Source organism: Lissotriton vulgaris, chromosome 2_2 (assembly GCF_964263255.1).
Source record: "Lissotriton vulgaris chromosome 2_2, aLisVul1.2, whole genome shotgun sequence".
In the NCBI taxonomy this organism is placed as follows: domain Eukaryota; kingdom Metazoa; phylum Chordata; class Amphibia; order Caudata; family Salamandridae; genus Lissotriton; species Lissotriton vulgaris.
The window spans coordinates 146,983,080-147,000,882 of record NC_141688.1 but is presented as its reverse complement, the minus strand read 5'-3'; positions in this window follow the sequence as shown (position 1 = coordinate 147,000,882).

Sequence of the window (17,803 nt, the reverse complement as noted above, 5' to 3'; positions counted from 1 at the left end):
GCACTTCTCTGGGACCTTACAAGCAAAAATACATCTATCTATGTCATCGCACACCACCTAATTACGCAACAGACCTGGGGGTATGTGAACCCTCACCTATCACACTGTGGTAACTCTGCCACCATATCTTCTGGATTCTGAGGGTTGTTTCAGCTTCAGATCCAGCTTCTTGAGACCCAGATCATGACCCCAAAACAGTATATTTTCCTTCAGAGCTAGTTGTTTCTACTTCAGAGCTAGCGCTCTCTCCACCTCTGCCCTTGCTGCTTGTGCAACCAGTTCCAATTGGGCCAGCTGCAGCTCTGCTTCAGTTCTCCTGTCCCCTCGGCCCTTAGGGGAAAGGTATGGAGAACACACTCCTCTCCCGGTACATTCTCCTCATTATCATCCACCTGTGCTGCAGCTTCCATTCTGCAGACCACCACCCAAACTATAAGTGATACCTGGTACTTATTTTTTGATTAACCCTTAGGGATTTTCAGTCCCTTCTCTTTGCACAACTACCTTCTCAGCTAGGCCAAGCTATAGCTCTTAATGGTGTTGATATACAACTCTATCTAGGCAGGCAAGAATCACAGGCACAAAAAATGTGAGGCAGAAATACAATCTGGAAAAAAGAAAAAAACAAAGCCAATCAAGGAAAATATAAACAAGCATTGGCAGAGCCAATATGTCTCGCTTTTGGGACCTTATCAGTGTTTAGCCATGCACCACTTGATGTTGTTGCCCCAAGGATATTGTGGTGGATAACTAAACACTTATAAGGTCCCAAAGGTGAGACCTATTGGCTATGCCATGGGTTGGCAGCCGCTGTGGAAGCTTATGGAAGTCTTGTTGTGTAAGGAAATGTTGCTAAGGGGCTCAATCAGGATTAAAGGACCTATGACAAACATACAGTGGTTTGCCTGCTAATAAAGTGGATCTACCATAAGGAAGTGATGGGGGATTTGACGCTGCTCTCTCACTCAATCTGACATTCTGGATTACTGATAAATAGCTGTCTCCCAGCGAGGGGTGGTTTTCAGAGGCATCTGTTTGTTGGGATGCCGAACTTGCATTGTTGTGAAAGTGCAGCTGGGTAGTTACTGGTCAGAAACGTTGGTGCAGTTTCCCACAGATGTGTGGATTACTTGATCAGTGCATTGAACGTAACCTGGTGTCTGTAGATAGGTTCACTACCTTGAAACTAGGATCCTAAAGTACAACTAGAGCACTGTGACACTGTGAAAAATTCTAACTTTAAGACTTTTGGTATTCACAGAATGCATTTAGGAGTCCTAAAGTTAGGAATCCTAACTTTACTACTCCTAAACTGAGAAAAATCCTAACTTTCAGACTTTCGAAATTTACAGAAGGCTTTTGGGAGTCCTAAAGTTAGGAGTCCTAACTTTACTACTCCTAAACTGAGAAAAATCCTAACTTCAAGAGTTTGGGTATTCACAGAAGGTAATTAAGAGTTCTAAAGTTAGGACTCCTAACTTCTGTGAACACCGAAATGAGTTAGTGCTTCTGTGAATACCAAAATGAGTAAGTGCCTTCTGTGAATACCAAAATGGTAGTAAGTTTAGGATTTTGTCTTAAGTTAGTTCTGTGAATCGGTCCCTACATTTTCAAAAACATAATGCACAGTGTAATACCAGTTCCTTCGGGTCGAGTTTGCGCTATGTAAATCTGCAAAAAAAAAGTCTGCCAGGTTAGTTCGCACCGGAAACCGACTGAGTCAAGCACTTCCAAACCTTGGTGGGTGAATGTCGTGCAAATGGCATGAACGGACATATACATTAATATGGTAGCCATCTTCCTCGAAATATGTTTTTACCTTCTTGCAACGGGTGGAAATTGTCTAAGATTCAGAACATCGAACTTTTCATATCTGCCCAAAGGTGTGAGCATAAAAACTTTTTCAATGCACTGGCCGCAATCTTTTTGCTGACCGGTGAGCTCAGTCACACATTCTCCAACATAACTACAGCCTCCACAGAGTGAGCGATCCATGTAAGACCTAGGCAACAACAGAGGCTTTGATTTTGACAGGAAAAGAACACCCAAAAGCATCAGCTTTGAAAGCCCTTCTCGGAACAAGAAGAAAAGCAATCAGACTCTGGTGTGTGATCTAAGAAGGCAGAGCACTTTTTTGGTGACTTGATGGACAGTGATTAGCAGGAAAACCACTCAGCTTGGATGCCCGCCCGCTCTGTGTTTAAAGACACATCCGCAGTAACCTGATACCAAGTAGGGGAGGTGTGCTGTGTCTGCCTGCTGGAACTCAAACAAGCAGCTGCTGTTTTGAAGCACTCATGCTTGTGCTGGCATCCGCCTTGCGGAGTGAGCAGAGGCAGCGCGAGAGCCATACGCTTTCAATTAGCATGCACGCCGCTGCTCGCTACCACAAGGTTGATGCCAGCATATGAACGAGTGCTTGAAAATAGCTGACCAATTTCTAAAGGTCATCTCCTAGAGCAGCATATGCGCACTGCCTAGGCGAGACCGAAGTAGGTCAACTCTGGTGTCAAATTATTTATCTGCAATTCTTGTGCAACACAATTGACTGTTAGGTACTGCACGAACACAAGACCTGACCCCCACAACTGAACACCAATGTGAGACAATGTGTTGTTGACTGACAGGGTGTTTGCACTGGCCAAGCAACAGCCATAATCCTTTGAAGGATGAACCACAACAAGTCATGAAATTTACCTGTGCTGAACCTTAGGTAGCTTGGCACAAAAAGCAGTCAGACTTTACTTAGAGACAGTGTGTAAAGTATTTATGCAGCACTCAAAGAGTAATGAAATGAAAAATCCCAATATAATTTAGGAAAATAGAGTACATTTAAAAATGCAATCAGTACAACCGCAGTTATGAATTTTTTAAGGTATTAATGAAAAATTGCACCTAAAAGATCATAGCTTTAACCATGGACATCTAGTCGAACAAGACCAGGGCAAAGTAGAAAATATGGCAAACCAAGATGCAGTGCAGTTAGGTTACAAGAAGTGGATTGTGCCAGGTCAGCGCTTACCTTCGGACTTAGAAGAAATTCTGAGAAAAAGTGTCTGAGAAAGTAAAGTTCTCTCAGGCAAGGCTGCAGGAAGTATCCATGAAGGGTACTTCATCATCGGATGCCCTTGGATAGAAGTTGGGATGAAGATTTCTACATTCTGACTTAATAGCCAATATGGAAGTTGAAAATCCTCCATTGATTAGTTGATGAAAGCAGAGGGATGTAGCCAAAACAGTTCCACAAGGTTGTATAACCCTTTGGCGAAAGGCTGTTAAAAAGGATTAGCTGCTGCAGAGAACAGCGTAGCAGGAAAAGCTGCAAAATCAATCTTACCGGCGATGCACCCGCATGGAGCAGGTTGGTCCTGGTCTCCTGGTTCTAAAAGCACTTTTGGCCAACATTTGGCCAACATTTTTCTAAGTCCTCAGTTTTGGTATTTGGTCATCCGGGAATATTTAAGGGTCTGGTGGGACCCATCTTTGGGGTTCAGGATTCAGTCATGCTGCAGGTTCAAGATGGTGGAAGCCTTGTATGTACCTGTGACTCTGAACAGGAGGCCAACAAACCAGCCTTTGATGTCACTTCTGGTGTTCCTGGTGAAATAAGTGGCAGAGACGAGAGTTAAACATAATAAGTTTAATATGGGAGATTTAGTCCAGTACGAGTACCCCTGGTGGCTTTAGGCGACATTTCAATTCCAGCCACCACTCTCTGGAACACGCAGGCAGCAGTGTTCCAACAGAGAGCATAGGGGTTACACAGAAGTACACTACATTTAGTTTTCCTTTTTTTTTTAAACATATGTCTAATAGACACAAAACACAAATGTCTTATGCAATCTAAAAAAAGAATAAAGTAACATGGCTTATAAAAATGAACAATGCCTACAATGCACTGAAAGAACATCAGTCAAATACAATGAAACGATTGCAAGAATATAATTATGAGTTTTCCCTTACGAATAGAAACAAACAACAGTACAGGGAAAAGAAAGAAAACGACCACAGGAACAGATAACAAAAAAAAAAAGAAAGACAAAAAAAGAAAAAAACGGAAAGAATGGGGAAAACCAGGAAAACCAGAAAAAGAAAAGTGGAAAAAACAGAGAAATTACACAAAGACAAAAGAACCCTCCAAGCCCTGGGCTCCTCCATAGAGTCTCAACTTGAGAATTGCCAGAAAAAACCCTTGAGACAAGTTAGAGCATGAAAATGAGGGAGACATTTTCAAACCAAAACTGACTTACTGATCATGAATTACAGAATCAGACAATGACTCAGAATGTACAGGCTTGAAAGTGTTCCAGAAAATACATCCGTGAACCCTAACAGCATTGCCACACACTTTGTCAATGACAAAAGGGTCAGAGAGCTTCGGCTCACCTTTCTTCACAAAACCTGGTAATTTGATGCGAACAGAATCACCTATCCTAAAAGGACAAACTTTCACCTTCTTTCTGGCATCATAGTACAATTTTAGTTTATTCTGTGCACATTCAACACTGTGTTGTATCAATTAATTGCAAAATTGATATGAAAACTCTTGTTTTAGAAACTTACTCATCGAAGCTGGTCTAAACTGGGTTGCAGGTTTCCTTCCTGTTGTTAAAAATGGGGATCTTTGGTTGGCTAAGGCCTGCCCCAAAGCTAGGCAGAGACCACCACCCCAGTCAGGTAAAGGAAGTTACACACCAAAGATAATCCCTGCTCACCCCCTTGGTAGCTTGGCACGAGCAGTTAGGCTTATCCCAGTGGTGATGTGTAAAGCATTTTTCCCAACACACACAGTAACAACATACTAGGAACTCAACACAAGGTTATATATGTAAATAGCCTTTGTATTATCAAAAAACACATTAGATGGTAATCACACAATATACACTGTGCCAACTGGCACTGGGCAATATTTACAGGGGATTATTTTATACATTATAGGGCCACGTGGGCCACTGCCAGAATCATCACTTGGTAAAAACAGTAAAAGTAAGAATACATCCTAAACTTAGAACACAACCAGTAACTACTGACAGACACTATACTCAGCATCAACCTGCAACATATATCATATCATGCACAGTATCACATAAGGCGAGAAATGTATTCTGCGCCAACCTCATAAGCCTAAACATAGTAGACCATAATCTCCTAAACATAACTCTCATTAGGAAATAAACTTACTAACATAAACCGCAGTAGGGAATAAATCAGACCTAAACCACAGTAGAAGATAAAAATAAAACATAACACAGTATGCAAAACCTCATAATCATTAACACATCTAGAAGCATAAATCATGGTGCATAAAGCTTAGCATAGACATTACATTTCCTAGCACCTATATAAATCATACTAGGGCCTGGTGCCCTACAAACCTATTAGTCCCCCTGGCCAACTGGCCATCTCTAAGGGGCTCAAATGCCCTCTGTCCAAAACAGTCAGGGTGTGCTGCTAATGCAGCAACAGTCAAGGGTGCACCTTTGTGCAGGCCTAAACGTAGCAGCTGGCACTAAGTGCTGCACAGCTGTGGAGGAAAGATGGGGTGAAGGAATGCATCTCACTCCTGCATTCAAAACATGTCCCCTGAAAGAAAGACCTAAACGGTGCAGCTGCCCATTACTTGCTGGGCAGCTAGAAAAGTTAAAATGCTGCATTGGCTCTCCATGGCCCTTGAAACGTATAGGCTTTGAACATAATCATATCCCATGGAGCACACTGGCTCCTGAAATAATTATGCCACAATAAAGACAAAGAACTTGGCCCCAAAACGCGAAGCGCACTGGCGCTTTAAATAAATATGCCGCCGAGCGTTGAAGCAAATGCATGGGAAAATCATGAGCCCCTCAGTCCTATCACTGGGGCACTTTAAACAAACCATGCCTGCTTCGTTGGAGCGACCCGCTGCCATTCGGGGCCGCTCTGGATAATGGCACTGCTTATGGTGCCTGAACAGTTAGGGAGGCGCTGGCCCCTCGGGCCTTTTCAGCAAATTCGCCCCATTGTTGGAGCGGCCCCCTATCAGGCGGGGGTCGTTCAGGAAATTATGCTGGCATGCCCCCTACCCAGCCCTCACTTACCGGGCTCCTGCGCAGGGGGACTTCTCTTCTGGCCGTTAATCTGCTGGTCCTCATTGCAGCAGCCCAGCTCTTTACACGCGTTGGGGTCAGGCACCGGCAATGTGCCTCGAGACCCCTCTGCCTTCAATCTGCACTTTTTGGCACCTGCGGAGCTCTAACTCAGCCATGGGAGCCCCGCATAGGCAGGCGCCATCTTCCGCCCTCCGGGCGGCTTCTCTCGGCAGGCAGGACTTACCCCGGGAAAGCGAAAGTCCCACCCCGCATCCGGCGCCGTATTGCCTGACTTCCGTTCCGGGCTGCGCGGGCGAAATGAGGGGTAGGCTCCCTCAGATTAAAACATACAGTGGGGTGGGCACCCGCTTAATTAACAATCAAAGTAGCACCCGCGCAATCAAAATACAAATAAGCGGCCACAGCGGGGTGGGCACCCGCAATAAATTAAATGGTCAGAGGCTGTGAGGACGCGGGGTGGGCATTCGCTATGAAGACAGCACGGGCGGGGGAGTCCCAATGTCGGGATTCCCATGCAGATGAATGCAGCCCAGCGCTGCAAGGAGAAAATAAAGCACTCCCAGGTTTAAATAAAGCGTAGAAAGAGCCAGGTGCATCTAAAAATAAAGCAAGCACTCACAAGGTGCTGGGGCAGCTCCAAAGTCCTAGGGCTACAAGAAGTCCAGCAAACGATTCCAGGGCATAGCTGGGCTCAGGGAGGCAGCCCTCCTGGCAAATCCTCCTGGGCCCCAGCAGCAGCACTCCTCGCACGAATCAGCACCCAAAAGCAAGAACACCTCATGGAGTCACAGCCCCTTCTTTTATACAGCATTTCCCTTTGTCTCAAAGTGTAGGGCATGGGAGAACCAGATACAACTGCTTCAGGGGAGCTTTGCAGCACTTTGTTTTGCTCAGCTCCACTCTCCCTTTCACAGGACAGGCCAGTGCCATCAGACGCACCACAGCATTGTGGAGGGAAGGCACAGCCCTATTCAGGTCCCAGATGCAACTCCTACCTCCCATCTACATGCAGATCTCCCTATTCACCACTGGGCAGACTCATCCTTGCTCCTGGAGCCAGCCACTCCATCCAGCACCTGTCATTAACAAGCCAGAAAGGCAATTCACAGCACACGGAAATGCCAACTTCTAAAAATGGCATTTCTAAAATAACCACAATAAATCTGCGTACACTATTGCGCAGCATTTATTCTCACAAGTTCACACATACAACTTGACCCTGCACTTCCTTCATATATGGAATTACAATGGGCACACATATCCCCCATACATTCCTATGGGAGGGTGGGCCACTCTCACCACAGGCACTCAGAGTGCGCACACACTTTACACTGGGCTACAGTGCTAAAGTGCTCAGAGGCCCAAAATCAATACCACCATGCCAGAGGCTTAAGGCAAAAAGATTAGAGGTGAACCTGCCAAAAAGGCCACAGGCCAACACTTCCCTTAAGAGACTCAAAGGGAGAAAATCCAGTAGAGAAATGCAGGGTGGTTCTATAAAAACCATAACATAGATTAAACAGCATTTCTAACATCACATTTATTAGATGACACCCACCTCACACACTCACCAAGGACCCTGTTGAAACGCTCCACGAGGCCATTGGTTTTTGGTTGGTAAAGCGAACTCTTAAGATGGTGAATGGAGCTCTCATTAAGAAATTTCTCTACCTCAGTAGAGACAAATTAAACCCCATTATCTGAGATGATCTCCTCAGGTACACATTTACTCAATAAAATGTCTTTGAGGAAAAGAATCACAGCTTTGGAGTCTGGTTCACCAATAAATCTGACAAAGGGCCATTTAGAATAGTAGTTCATGAGGATTAAAGCAAAGTGACAATTGTGTGACAGAGCATTGAATGGTCCTAACAAATCAATTCCTAGTTTCTTCCATGGTCCAGAAGGACAGTCAATAGGCACCATAGGTGGGGTGGAAGTCTTAAAAGATTTATCAGACGTTAAGAACACAACACAACTCCTTACCAAATAGTCAATTTCTGTATCAATCTGGGGCCACCAAAAGGACTTGCGTACTCTTCGTTTTGTCAATGTGGATCCCAAGTGACCTTTTTGAACATTAGACAAAATATTGCACCGAAGTGCTAACGAATGAATACGTTTGTCACCTCTTAAAAGTAGGCCATCCTCAATAGGTAACTCCTCTGACACCTTGAAATAGGATTGTAAATTCAATTCAAGCAATTGTTCCCTTGGCCAGCCTAACTTAACATTCTCCATGAAAATTTTCATCATAACATCATCACCCAAGCTTTTCCTCCACACATCTTCTGTGAAATGACTGAGATTTTCAACCTCCATAGCAGCAATGATACAACACTCATCATCGCACTCATCCAACACTTCATCTTTCTTAACAAATAATCTTCTCTTACATTTCTCCCTTCAGAAATATGTACTACTTCAAAATTGAACTGGAGCAATCTTTCTGCAAATCTTGCAATTCACTGGGTACAAGTCTTACAATTGGTGCCTTTAAGAATAGTGACTAGGTTTATGATCAGGTTCTAAAATAACATTTCTTCCCCAGAGATAGCACATAAACTTTTCTATTGCCCACCAACATGCCAAAAGCTCTTTTTCTATCATGGAATAATATAACTCAGAATCCCTAAGGACTCTGGACGCAAACCCAACAGTATTTTCTGTTTCAGCATCCTTCTGTGTCAAAACTGCCCCAACACCAAACGTACTCGCACCTACCATCAAAAACACTTGAGATTGTCATCAAAAGGTTTTAGCGCACAGGCACTGTCTAGCTGCTCTTTGATGTCAGGGAATGAGGCAGAACACTCATCATCCCACTAAAAATCAGACCTGTCTTTCAACAGAAGAGAAATGGCCCTCACCCTGGATGCAAAATAAGGAATGAAACGTGAATAGAATTCACAGAGGCCCAAAAAAGATTTGACTCCTGCTTTATCTATAGGGGAGGGGCATCCGGAATGGCTTCAATTAAACCAGGCTTGGGACGGACACCTTCTTCAGAAACAACGTGACCCAGATATTCTACAGAGGATTTCATGAATTGACATTTTTCCATCTAGAGAACCACACCAGCCTTGTAAAAAGCCAAAAGCACTTTCTTTGAAATCAGATCATGTTCCGAACGAGATCTGGCATGAAAAACAGAGACATTCGAGATTCCCTTTAAGAATTCAGACATCAGTCTCTGGAAGACAGAAGCTGCAGACACTAGGCCAAAAGGCAGACAGCAGTACTGGAATGCCCCCAAAGGGGAAACGAACGTCGTAAGATAACGTGACTCCTGGGCTAATTCTACCTGATGGTAGGTAGATGCTAGGTCAAGCTTCATGAAAAACTTGGCTTCAGAGAGGGCAGACAGCATTTCTTTGATCATGGAAAGAGGATGAGAATCCACCCATTTTTCTTTGTTGAGGGCTCTGAGATCAACATAAACCCTCAACTCACCATTCTTTTTTTCTTGGCCACGATCAGGGGAGAAAGCCACAAAGAAGACTCCACAGGCTCAATTATACCTTTCATCCGTAACCCTTCCAACTCCTTTGCCAAATCACTTTGCACGCTGAAAGGGACACTCCTTAACTTATGCATCACAGGAATGGCATTGGCTTTCGTCTTTAGCTTGTGTTGAAAACCCACAATCTTCCCAAGCTCCCCAGAGAACACCCTTGGAAACACATTCAGCAAGTCCTCAATGTCATTTACATCTCTAATCACAGAAATGTGTTCTTTCGTACCAGGGCATAGACCCATCCCAAACAACACTTGGTGTAACCAACCCAATATGTTCAATCCTTTAATCATAACATACATTTTACCACATATACGTCTCCCTTTAAAAACTATGGTATCTTCAAAGAATCCCTTGAGGTTAATCTTTCTGTCCTCATAGGAAAATTGAGAACTGTCCGGTGGGAACAATGTTCTTCCTGGCCAATTCTGTTGGAACAGCTCTTGGGTAATCATAGTGATTCTGGCCGCAGAACCAGCCAAAATATACAGCTTTCTGTCCCCAACCTCAATGTGAACATGAGGGTCAAAGCATCCTTCTTGCTAAGCCCTGGAGCTATTTTTATTGCCCACAACCATAATCATGTCATGGACTTTACACAATACATTTTCCACATTAGCTTCACTATCATCTACCACCGCTGATACTCAGGGTCCCTTGCGTTTAGTACTTTGACAAATCTTAGCAAAGTTCCGATATCTTCCGCAAAGCCTACACAGAGCGTTTTTTGCCGGACAAGGCTGATCGCCCCTTTGATGAGAAGAGAATCCACACCTAAAACATATGTTAGACTGTTTAAAAAAAATGAGACTGTTGTGGCTGGTCGCCCTTTGCTTGGAGTGAGGAAGAAGAAACTTTAAACACCCTTTCCTTGTCAGTTTTGAAGAGGACAGCTTCTACCTGAACAGTGGATGTATCCTCAAGTTCAACAACTCTATGCTTTTTGCAATCCTGAAGGTTTCAGTTAATGATTGGTTGCGTAAAGAAAGCAACTGTTGCTTGATAGACATGTCAGAACAATGGCAGATAAATTGACCATGAATGAGCTGTTCTGCAAAGTTCTCAAATTGGCATTCCGCTGCAAGCTTGCGCAATGCAGAGATGTAAGAATCAACGTCTACTGTAGGTTTATGTTCTCTTTTGAAAAACTTGTGCCTCAACGCTACCGCACTAGGAGCGACATCAAATATTTGAACAAGCTTCCATATTGGGAATGGACTAGCAGTTCACCCTGAGCAATGAAGGACGTAATCTGTCCATTGATTAGTCTTTCCAGCACCTTGGCCCCAAAAGGGATCCTGGATATTGGCCTATAGCTCTTTGGAGCTGTTGGGTCCAAATTTGCTTTTTTTAATAGTGGTCTAATAGAGGAAGATTTCCATGCCTCAGGATAAGTGCCTTCCTGGATGATTTCTATGAAGACTTTCCTGTATTGCTCTACAATGATCTCTGAATAAGGGTGAAGAATTTTTGGTGGGCAGGGATCTGAGGGGGGCCCCTGACTTTGTAGCTCTAATGGCTTGAATAACCTGCTCTTTCGATGGAGAGGAAAAGCAAAAAGTTGGCAAGTTAGTTAGCTGGGTTACATCTGATGATAGAATTGTTCCTGTTGATTTGAATGGGTGTTCTCTAAAAGTTTTATAGACCTCTTCCACCTTATTGGCGAAGAATTCACGTCCAGTTTTTTCACTGTATTAAACAGCTCCTTACTCAAGTTTTTCGAGTCAGATATCTTTTGGGTAAAAACTTATCCAAGAACCAAGGTTCAGATGGCTTCTTCCTTTTTGACCACAGTCGTTTCTTGGGGACATTAATGGTCCATATGTTTAAATTATCAATCATGTTGATGGTGTCTCATGCTTGGGCCGGTTTAGTTGTGTTCAGTTGCACATGAAATCCTAAGAGGTTTATTTTACTCCAGTCCTGATAAATAGCCTCACCCTGCCTAGGTGATGTCATTGTTCGTACCTGATCTTCTAATATTTTAAAAACAATTGCTTTATGATCGGTCCAAGTCACTGGGATAATTTCCTGTACCTTTAGCTTGTTATTAGAAGTAAATATTCCGTCCAGTGTATGCACTGCTTTATGTGTACTTTCGTTGACCAACTGATTTAAGGAGAAACAAGACATTTCTTCTATAAAGGTGGCTGTATTTGGGTCTTCAGTCCTTTCCAGATGGTAGTTAAAGTCCCCAAAGACTGTATAATCGATATTATTCACACTGTCCTCCAGGAAAGGACTAATATTCTCTAACAATGATGATTGGAGCTTAGGCGGGCAATATACCAGTAGCCCTCTAAAAGTATAATTGTTGTTGATTTTTATAACAAACGGTAATGTTTCACAATCGTGTGAGCCATTATTCTGCCCCCCAGTCAATTTCATATCCTCTCTCGCTATGATTGCGAGTCCGCCACCTCTTTTCTTCCTTCTATCTGCCCTAATCATTTTGTACTGGGAAGGGAGCGCAGAAAGCAGATCCGGCTCCGAGATAGCATCTGCCCAGGTCTCTGTGATAAAGGCAATATCTATTTGCAAGGTCTCTATCAGCTCCACTGCCTCAACCCCATGATTCAGGGCCTAAATAGCTTGGCTGGCATCTGAGGGTTCAATGCAGGCTCCAGGCAGCAATTCAGTCCTGCCAGCTACAGCACAGCAGTTTTGTGGAGTGCACAGCAAGCCACAGCAGCAGGAAGTTCACAAAGTAAACTGAAGAGTGCATCTGAGTTCCCTATTTTTATACTTGATACCTCCTTTGACATTGGGAGAAGTTTCTATAGGTTTCTCTTTGAAGTCCTGACTCCACTGCCCAGGCTCCAAGCTAGTTGCAGAGACATGTTTGAGGAGAAAAGCCCTTTGTGTGAAGGCAGAGCATAGCCTAGTCAATAGCAGTGTGGCTATGGCCTGCTCTGCCCCATCCTGCCAGCAGATGGCCCATTCAGCATACATGTATTCTCTTGATTTAATTTTACAAAGTCTAACTATAAGTTTCACCCAGTCACCTGACCCAGGAGAGACTGCAGGCACCAAATAGCTAATGGCGGGAATATGCCATTTTTTCGAAAAGTGCCATTTTTTAAATTGTAATTTAAAATCAGACTTTTACCATTAAATAGGATTTTACATTACAATTTCATAGATAGCAAGCATGAAAGACTGACTTAGTCCCAATCAAAAGTTAGCACTTATTAAATGTAATAAGGTAAACCAATGTTATCCTATGGGACAGGTAGGCCTCACATTAATGAAAAACAAATGTAAAGGTTTTTTACTACCAGGACATGTAAAACATAAAAGTACATGTCCAAACTTTTAATAGCAATGCACCTTGCCTTGTGGGCTACCTAGGGCCTTCCTTATGGGAGACCTATGTGGAATAAAAGGGGATTTTAGGTCTTGGCAAGGGGGTAATATTGCTGAGTCAAATTAACAGTTTGAAACTACATTCAGGTTGCAATGGAAGGCCTGGGGCATGATTTAAAGGGCTACTTACGTGGGTGCACAAAATGTGCTGCTGGCCTACTGGTAGCCTTTAATTGACAGGTCCTGGTATTATGGTTCACCACTTTATAAGGGACTTATAGATAAATGTAATGTGCCAATCATGGGTAAACCTATTTAACCATGTTTAGTGGAAAGTGCGCAAGCACATTAGCACTGGTGAGCAGTGGAAAATGCATAGAGTCTTATGGCCATCAAAAACAATTTTAGAAAAGAAGTGAGGAGTAAAGGCAAAACCTTTGGGGTTACTAGCACAGAGAGAAAGGCCCAATAAAGCCCTTAGTACAGGAGAGCAGCACAGCAGTCCTTCCGAGTGTTTCACATGTCCACAGGTTTACTGAAAATTGGGTCTAAGGGTGCAACCTTTATTCTAAGTGCCACCTTTGAAATAGGAGAAGGTTCCGGAGGTTTTCATCCCAAAGGGGTTTGGTATTTCCTGCTTCTATGCCCTGGCCCCAGCTTGTCTGGGAGCACACAAGACTAGTGTGAAACCCTTTTGTGAGTGTGTTGAGGTGGAGCCTTTGTGATATGAAAGTATGGTTGATGACAGCTTCTCCCACCTATGAAATCAGAGTTTGCCCATCCTGCCAATACATATTCCTAAACCGTCTCACTGGCAAATGGTTGGGACAAGATAATATCAACTTTCTAAAGGTTCATAATTGTAAAATAACCATCAAAGATAGTTAAATGTACAATTATTTAGCCACCAAACTTCATATTCGTACATGCTCCCAATTGAAAGATGTCACTTATTAAATGTAATAAAGTAATATAATAATGTTATTCTATGGGAGAGGTAGGACTTGCAGTAGTGAAAAATCAGTGTTATAGTTTTTTTACTACTAGGAAATGTAGAGGCTAAAAGTGCATGTCCAGCATTTTTAATGCACTGGGCGTTGGGCTGTTTAGGGCCTACCCCATGGGTGACTTGTATGTATTAAAAAGGAAGGTTTAGGCCTGCACAAAAAATATTTTGCCAGGTTGAAAAGGCAGTTTACAAGTGCACACACAGGCTGCACTGGCAGGCCTAAGACCTGTTTAAAATGCTACCTAAATGAGTGGCACAGTGAGTGCCCAGGTCTACTAGTAGCATTTCATTTACATGCCCTGGGTACATGTAATGCCACTTTATTAGGGACTTACAAGTAGATTACATGGGCTGATTGGGTGTAAGCCAATGTCACCATGTTTAAAGGAGAGGGCACAAGGTATTTAGCACTGGTTAGGAGTGGTAAAGTGTGCAGAGCCCAAAAGCCAATGAAACCAAATTCAGCAAAAACAGGAGGTGTAAGGCAAAATGTTTGGGGGATAGCCACCGTACGGTTGAAAGGTTCAACATAGACAAATCATTCTTGTTGGGGGTCCAAAGTCCACTCAGACTACTGCCATGGGTCCGACCGCCATGAGGATACCTTGTGACAGGCAAGGCTCTATTTTTCTGGCTGCACTTTGGTGCCCAGTAGTGACTAGGTGTTCCAGGGTAGCTGGACTCTTGAGGGTGCAGTCTCAGCTTTTGAACTCCTGATGGTTAACAGGGTGTTAGCCACCTATCCCTTTGAGTCACTTTTTCCGTCTGGAACAAGTGGAGTTCTTTTTCATGAGTGGGCACAGTCCTCTTTGTAGTCACTTGGGTGCAGCATGTGTAGGCCAGGTCTTGTTGCAGCCTCTCTTTGCTTGGACCAGGGAACATTACAACAATCTTTCTTCTGTCTTCTTTCCAGTTTAGATACGATCTGAGGACTGTGTGCCAGGGATGCCATTTTTATCTCAACTTCATGTTTGTGGGAGGGAAGGACTCACTTGCCAATGAGGCAACACTTCCCAAGGGGCTACTAGTTCCACTTTACATCACTTCCAAGGGGAATGGCAAGAAACATTCCCAAGGTACACTCCTCTTCCTGTATCCAAGATCTCTCAAGCCTTCTTCCTCTGTGTCGAGATCTGGGCATACCCCTAGGGGGTATCCAGCATGATGAGCTCCTGCTCCTAGAAAACAGTTCTCCAACGGGTCTTCCCCCTCTGGAGGAGATGCCTGCCTATATGTCTATACAAAGGAGAGGGCAGAATAACGTTTGGCCAGCATGTGCTACACCTAGATGTTAGCCTCTTTGAAGCCGAGCCATCTGTGGCCAACGCCAGGAGCTATCCTGCTGTAGGAGGTCATACCTCCTCCCACTAGCAATTCTCAATGTTCCCTCCTCCTAGGAATGCTTTACACCTCTTAGCAGGGGGGCAGCGATCTGTCTCGGGGGACAATTGTTGCAGATAGTCAGGAAGGGCTACCAGTGGTCTGAGCAACAAAGTGGTGACTTCTAAAGCCACCTTCTTATCAACAGTTAAGTTAAATACAATTTGCGATATAAGCAAGGTTTAATGCAGCAATGTGTTTGATACATTGGAGTATTATCTTTGGTGGTTCAAAATAGTGGGTAGCATAACTCCATGCTGGCGAAAGGGGCTACCAGCCTTACTATTATGAAGAAGGTCATTTTTAATTTTCACAGTCAGGGCATGTTGAACACAAGAGGAACATGCCCTTATTTGTATTATTTAGCAGTCTGCCTTAGGGGCTGCCAGGCCTTCCCTGGGTGTGGCTTTTTAATATTAAAAAGGAAGCTTTTAACTTGGCAAACATATTTATTGTTATAGGGGTAGCAGGATGCACACCGAGATTTTCTCTGTGTTTTTAATTTTTTTCATATTTCTTCCATATTATTGCGCTTTCGCATGCCGACTGGAGACGTGCCTCACCTCAATGCACATTTACATGGTTCATAAACACTTGAAACGGCAAGGCGCTCCCTTTCCAATCGCACAACCAGTAAGAAATTATTGCAAACTCTTCTTGTTCAGACATGTCTTTGGTTTTATTCCATTATCTTCTTATTTCAACAAACTTTCCTTAACTTTTCAAGATAAGACTAAAATTATATTTGAATATGCATTGGAATATTATTCAAAAATAAAATAAATTCTTGCTGCCAAAAATTTCTTGCTGCTGATTCTGAATTGCGTTACCCCACATGATGCAGTGAAAGGGCCTGGATGTGCCTAACTACTTCATTTGAAAAAAATGGGGATTATTGTCAGTCTCATCATAAAAAGGTAAGGAAACTTTGTTGAAATAAGAAGATCATGGAATAACAGGAATAATAATGAATAATAAGGAAGAGTTTGCAATAATTTCCTATTAAATCTTCTGCATCCATTTCTTGAGGTCTCAAATTGTAATTCTCCTAACATCCTGAGAGACCTAGACTTACAAACTTTTTGACTCAAAAGACCCCCAGAGGAACCAGACAAACCTGCCAAGTCAATCCAACAAAGGTGCTTTGCCTCGGAGCTGAAGATTTAGGATGCTCCCACTCAGAGCTATTCAGCAGCAGTGAATCTATTTCAGAGGGACCTCGTTGAGGGGCAATCTGACCTCCTAGAGCCCTGTTAGGCCACAGCTTTCAGCCTTGCCCAAATGGAGGAGTGAAAGCTCCAAAAAAGTGACTGAATCCAAAGGCAAAAATCTCTACAGAGCAAAGTCACAAAAAGTATCTGAGCAGGTAGGGACCTTCCTTAGCCATGAATTTGATCATCTCCTACTCAGAGCTTTCCCGCCCAAAGCCAACTACTTCACTGTCTGACAGCTTTCTGGCCTCTTGGGGCCCATATAAGCCACAGTTTACTGACTTGTCCTGCCAAGGATTTTTGATATCCATTTCAGAGACTTAGGTGACTAGGTCCAGATTACGAGGCATGCCAAACCTGTAGTGGCAATTCGACCACCACTGCTTGAATGTAGAAGTTGGACTGCCACAGGACCGCTGCAACATCCAGGGATCCAGGACCCCACAGCGGTCTTGCAGCAATCAGTGGCAGTAAAATACTGGCAGTGCAACAGTGGCAGCGAAGAGCATATTATGAGTTGCCTCAACGCCACCATTTTCATGGTGATAAGACAGCCATGAAAATGGTGGCAGTGAGGCAACGAATGAGGCCCAGACAGGGCCCCCAATATGGGCCTGGTATTACATGCGGCCCCTGTTAATATGCACCTCCAGTTCCTGTACAGTGTAGGAAGCTTGCCACACCATGAAGGAAGTTGCAGTCGGCTCTCTGAAAGCAACTGTCCGCCTTTTAGGCTCTTTTATGAGTCTGACAGGTTGCCACTCTCAAACCGATACAGCACCACTTGCCGGATCAGGAAAAAACTCCTGATCTGGCAGGACACTGCACCAGGTTGGCAGTCCCACAGCAGGCGGTGCGTTGTACCATCCACTCTGGTACCGCCAAACTCGTAATCAGGCCCCCAGTCACAAGATAAGACTTCCTATTGGGGTAAAACTAGTGTCTGTGCTCGACCTGTTCTCCATTGCAAAAAGCCTTAAATCATGCGGTGGCACTAGCCAAGCACAACCAGGTCCGCATAGTTGAAGGTTAATGCTTTTGGTGCTATTTGTAACCTTAAACATACAAAAATACATGTCTCTAGATCCCTTTATTGGATTGAGTTTGTTTTGGTGTTATTTTATTTACAAAAATTTACTCAATTTTCCAGATTGGTTTGGGATTTTTTCCTATTATGTTTCAACCTTATAACTTTTTTGATACTGCATACATACATTACACATTGCCTCTAAGGTAGGATTGTCTGCTCTCTGCCATAGGGTTGAGCTCAGGTTTAATTGTTAATGACTTT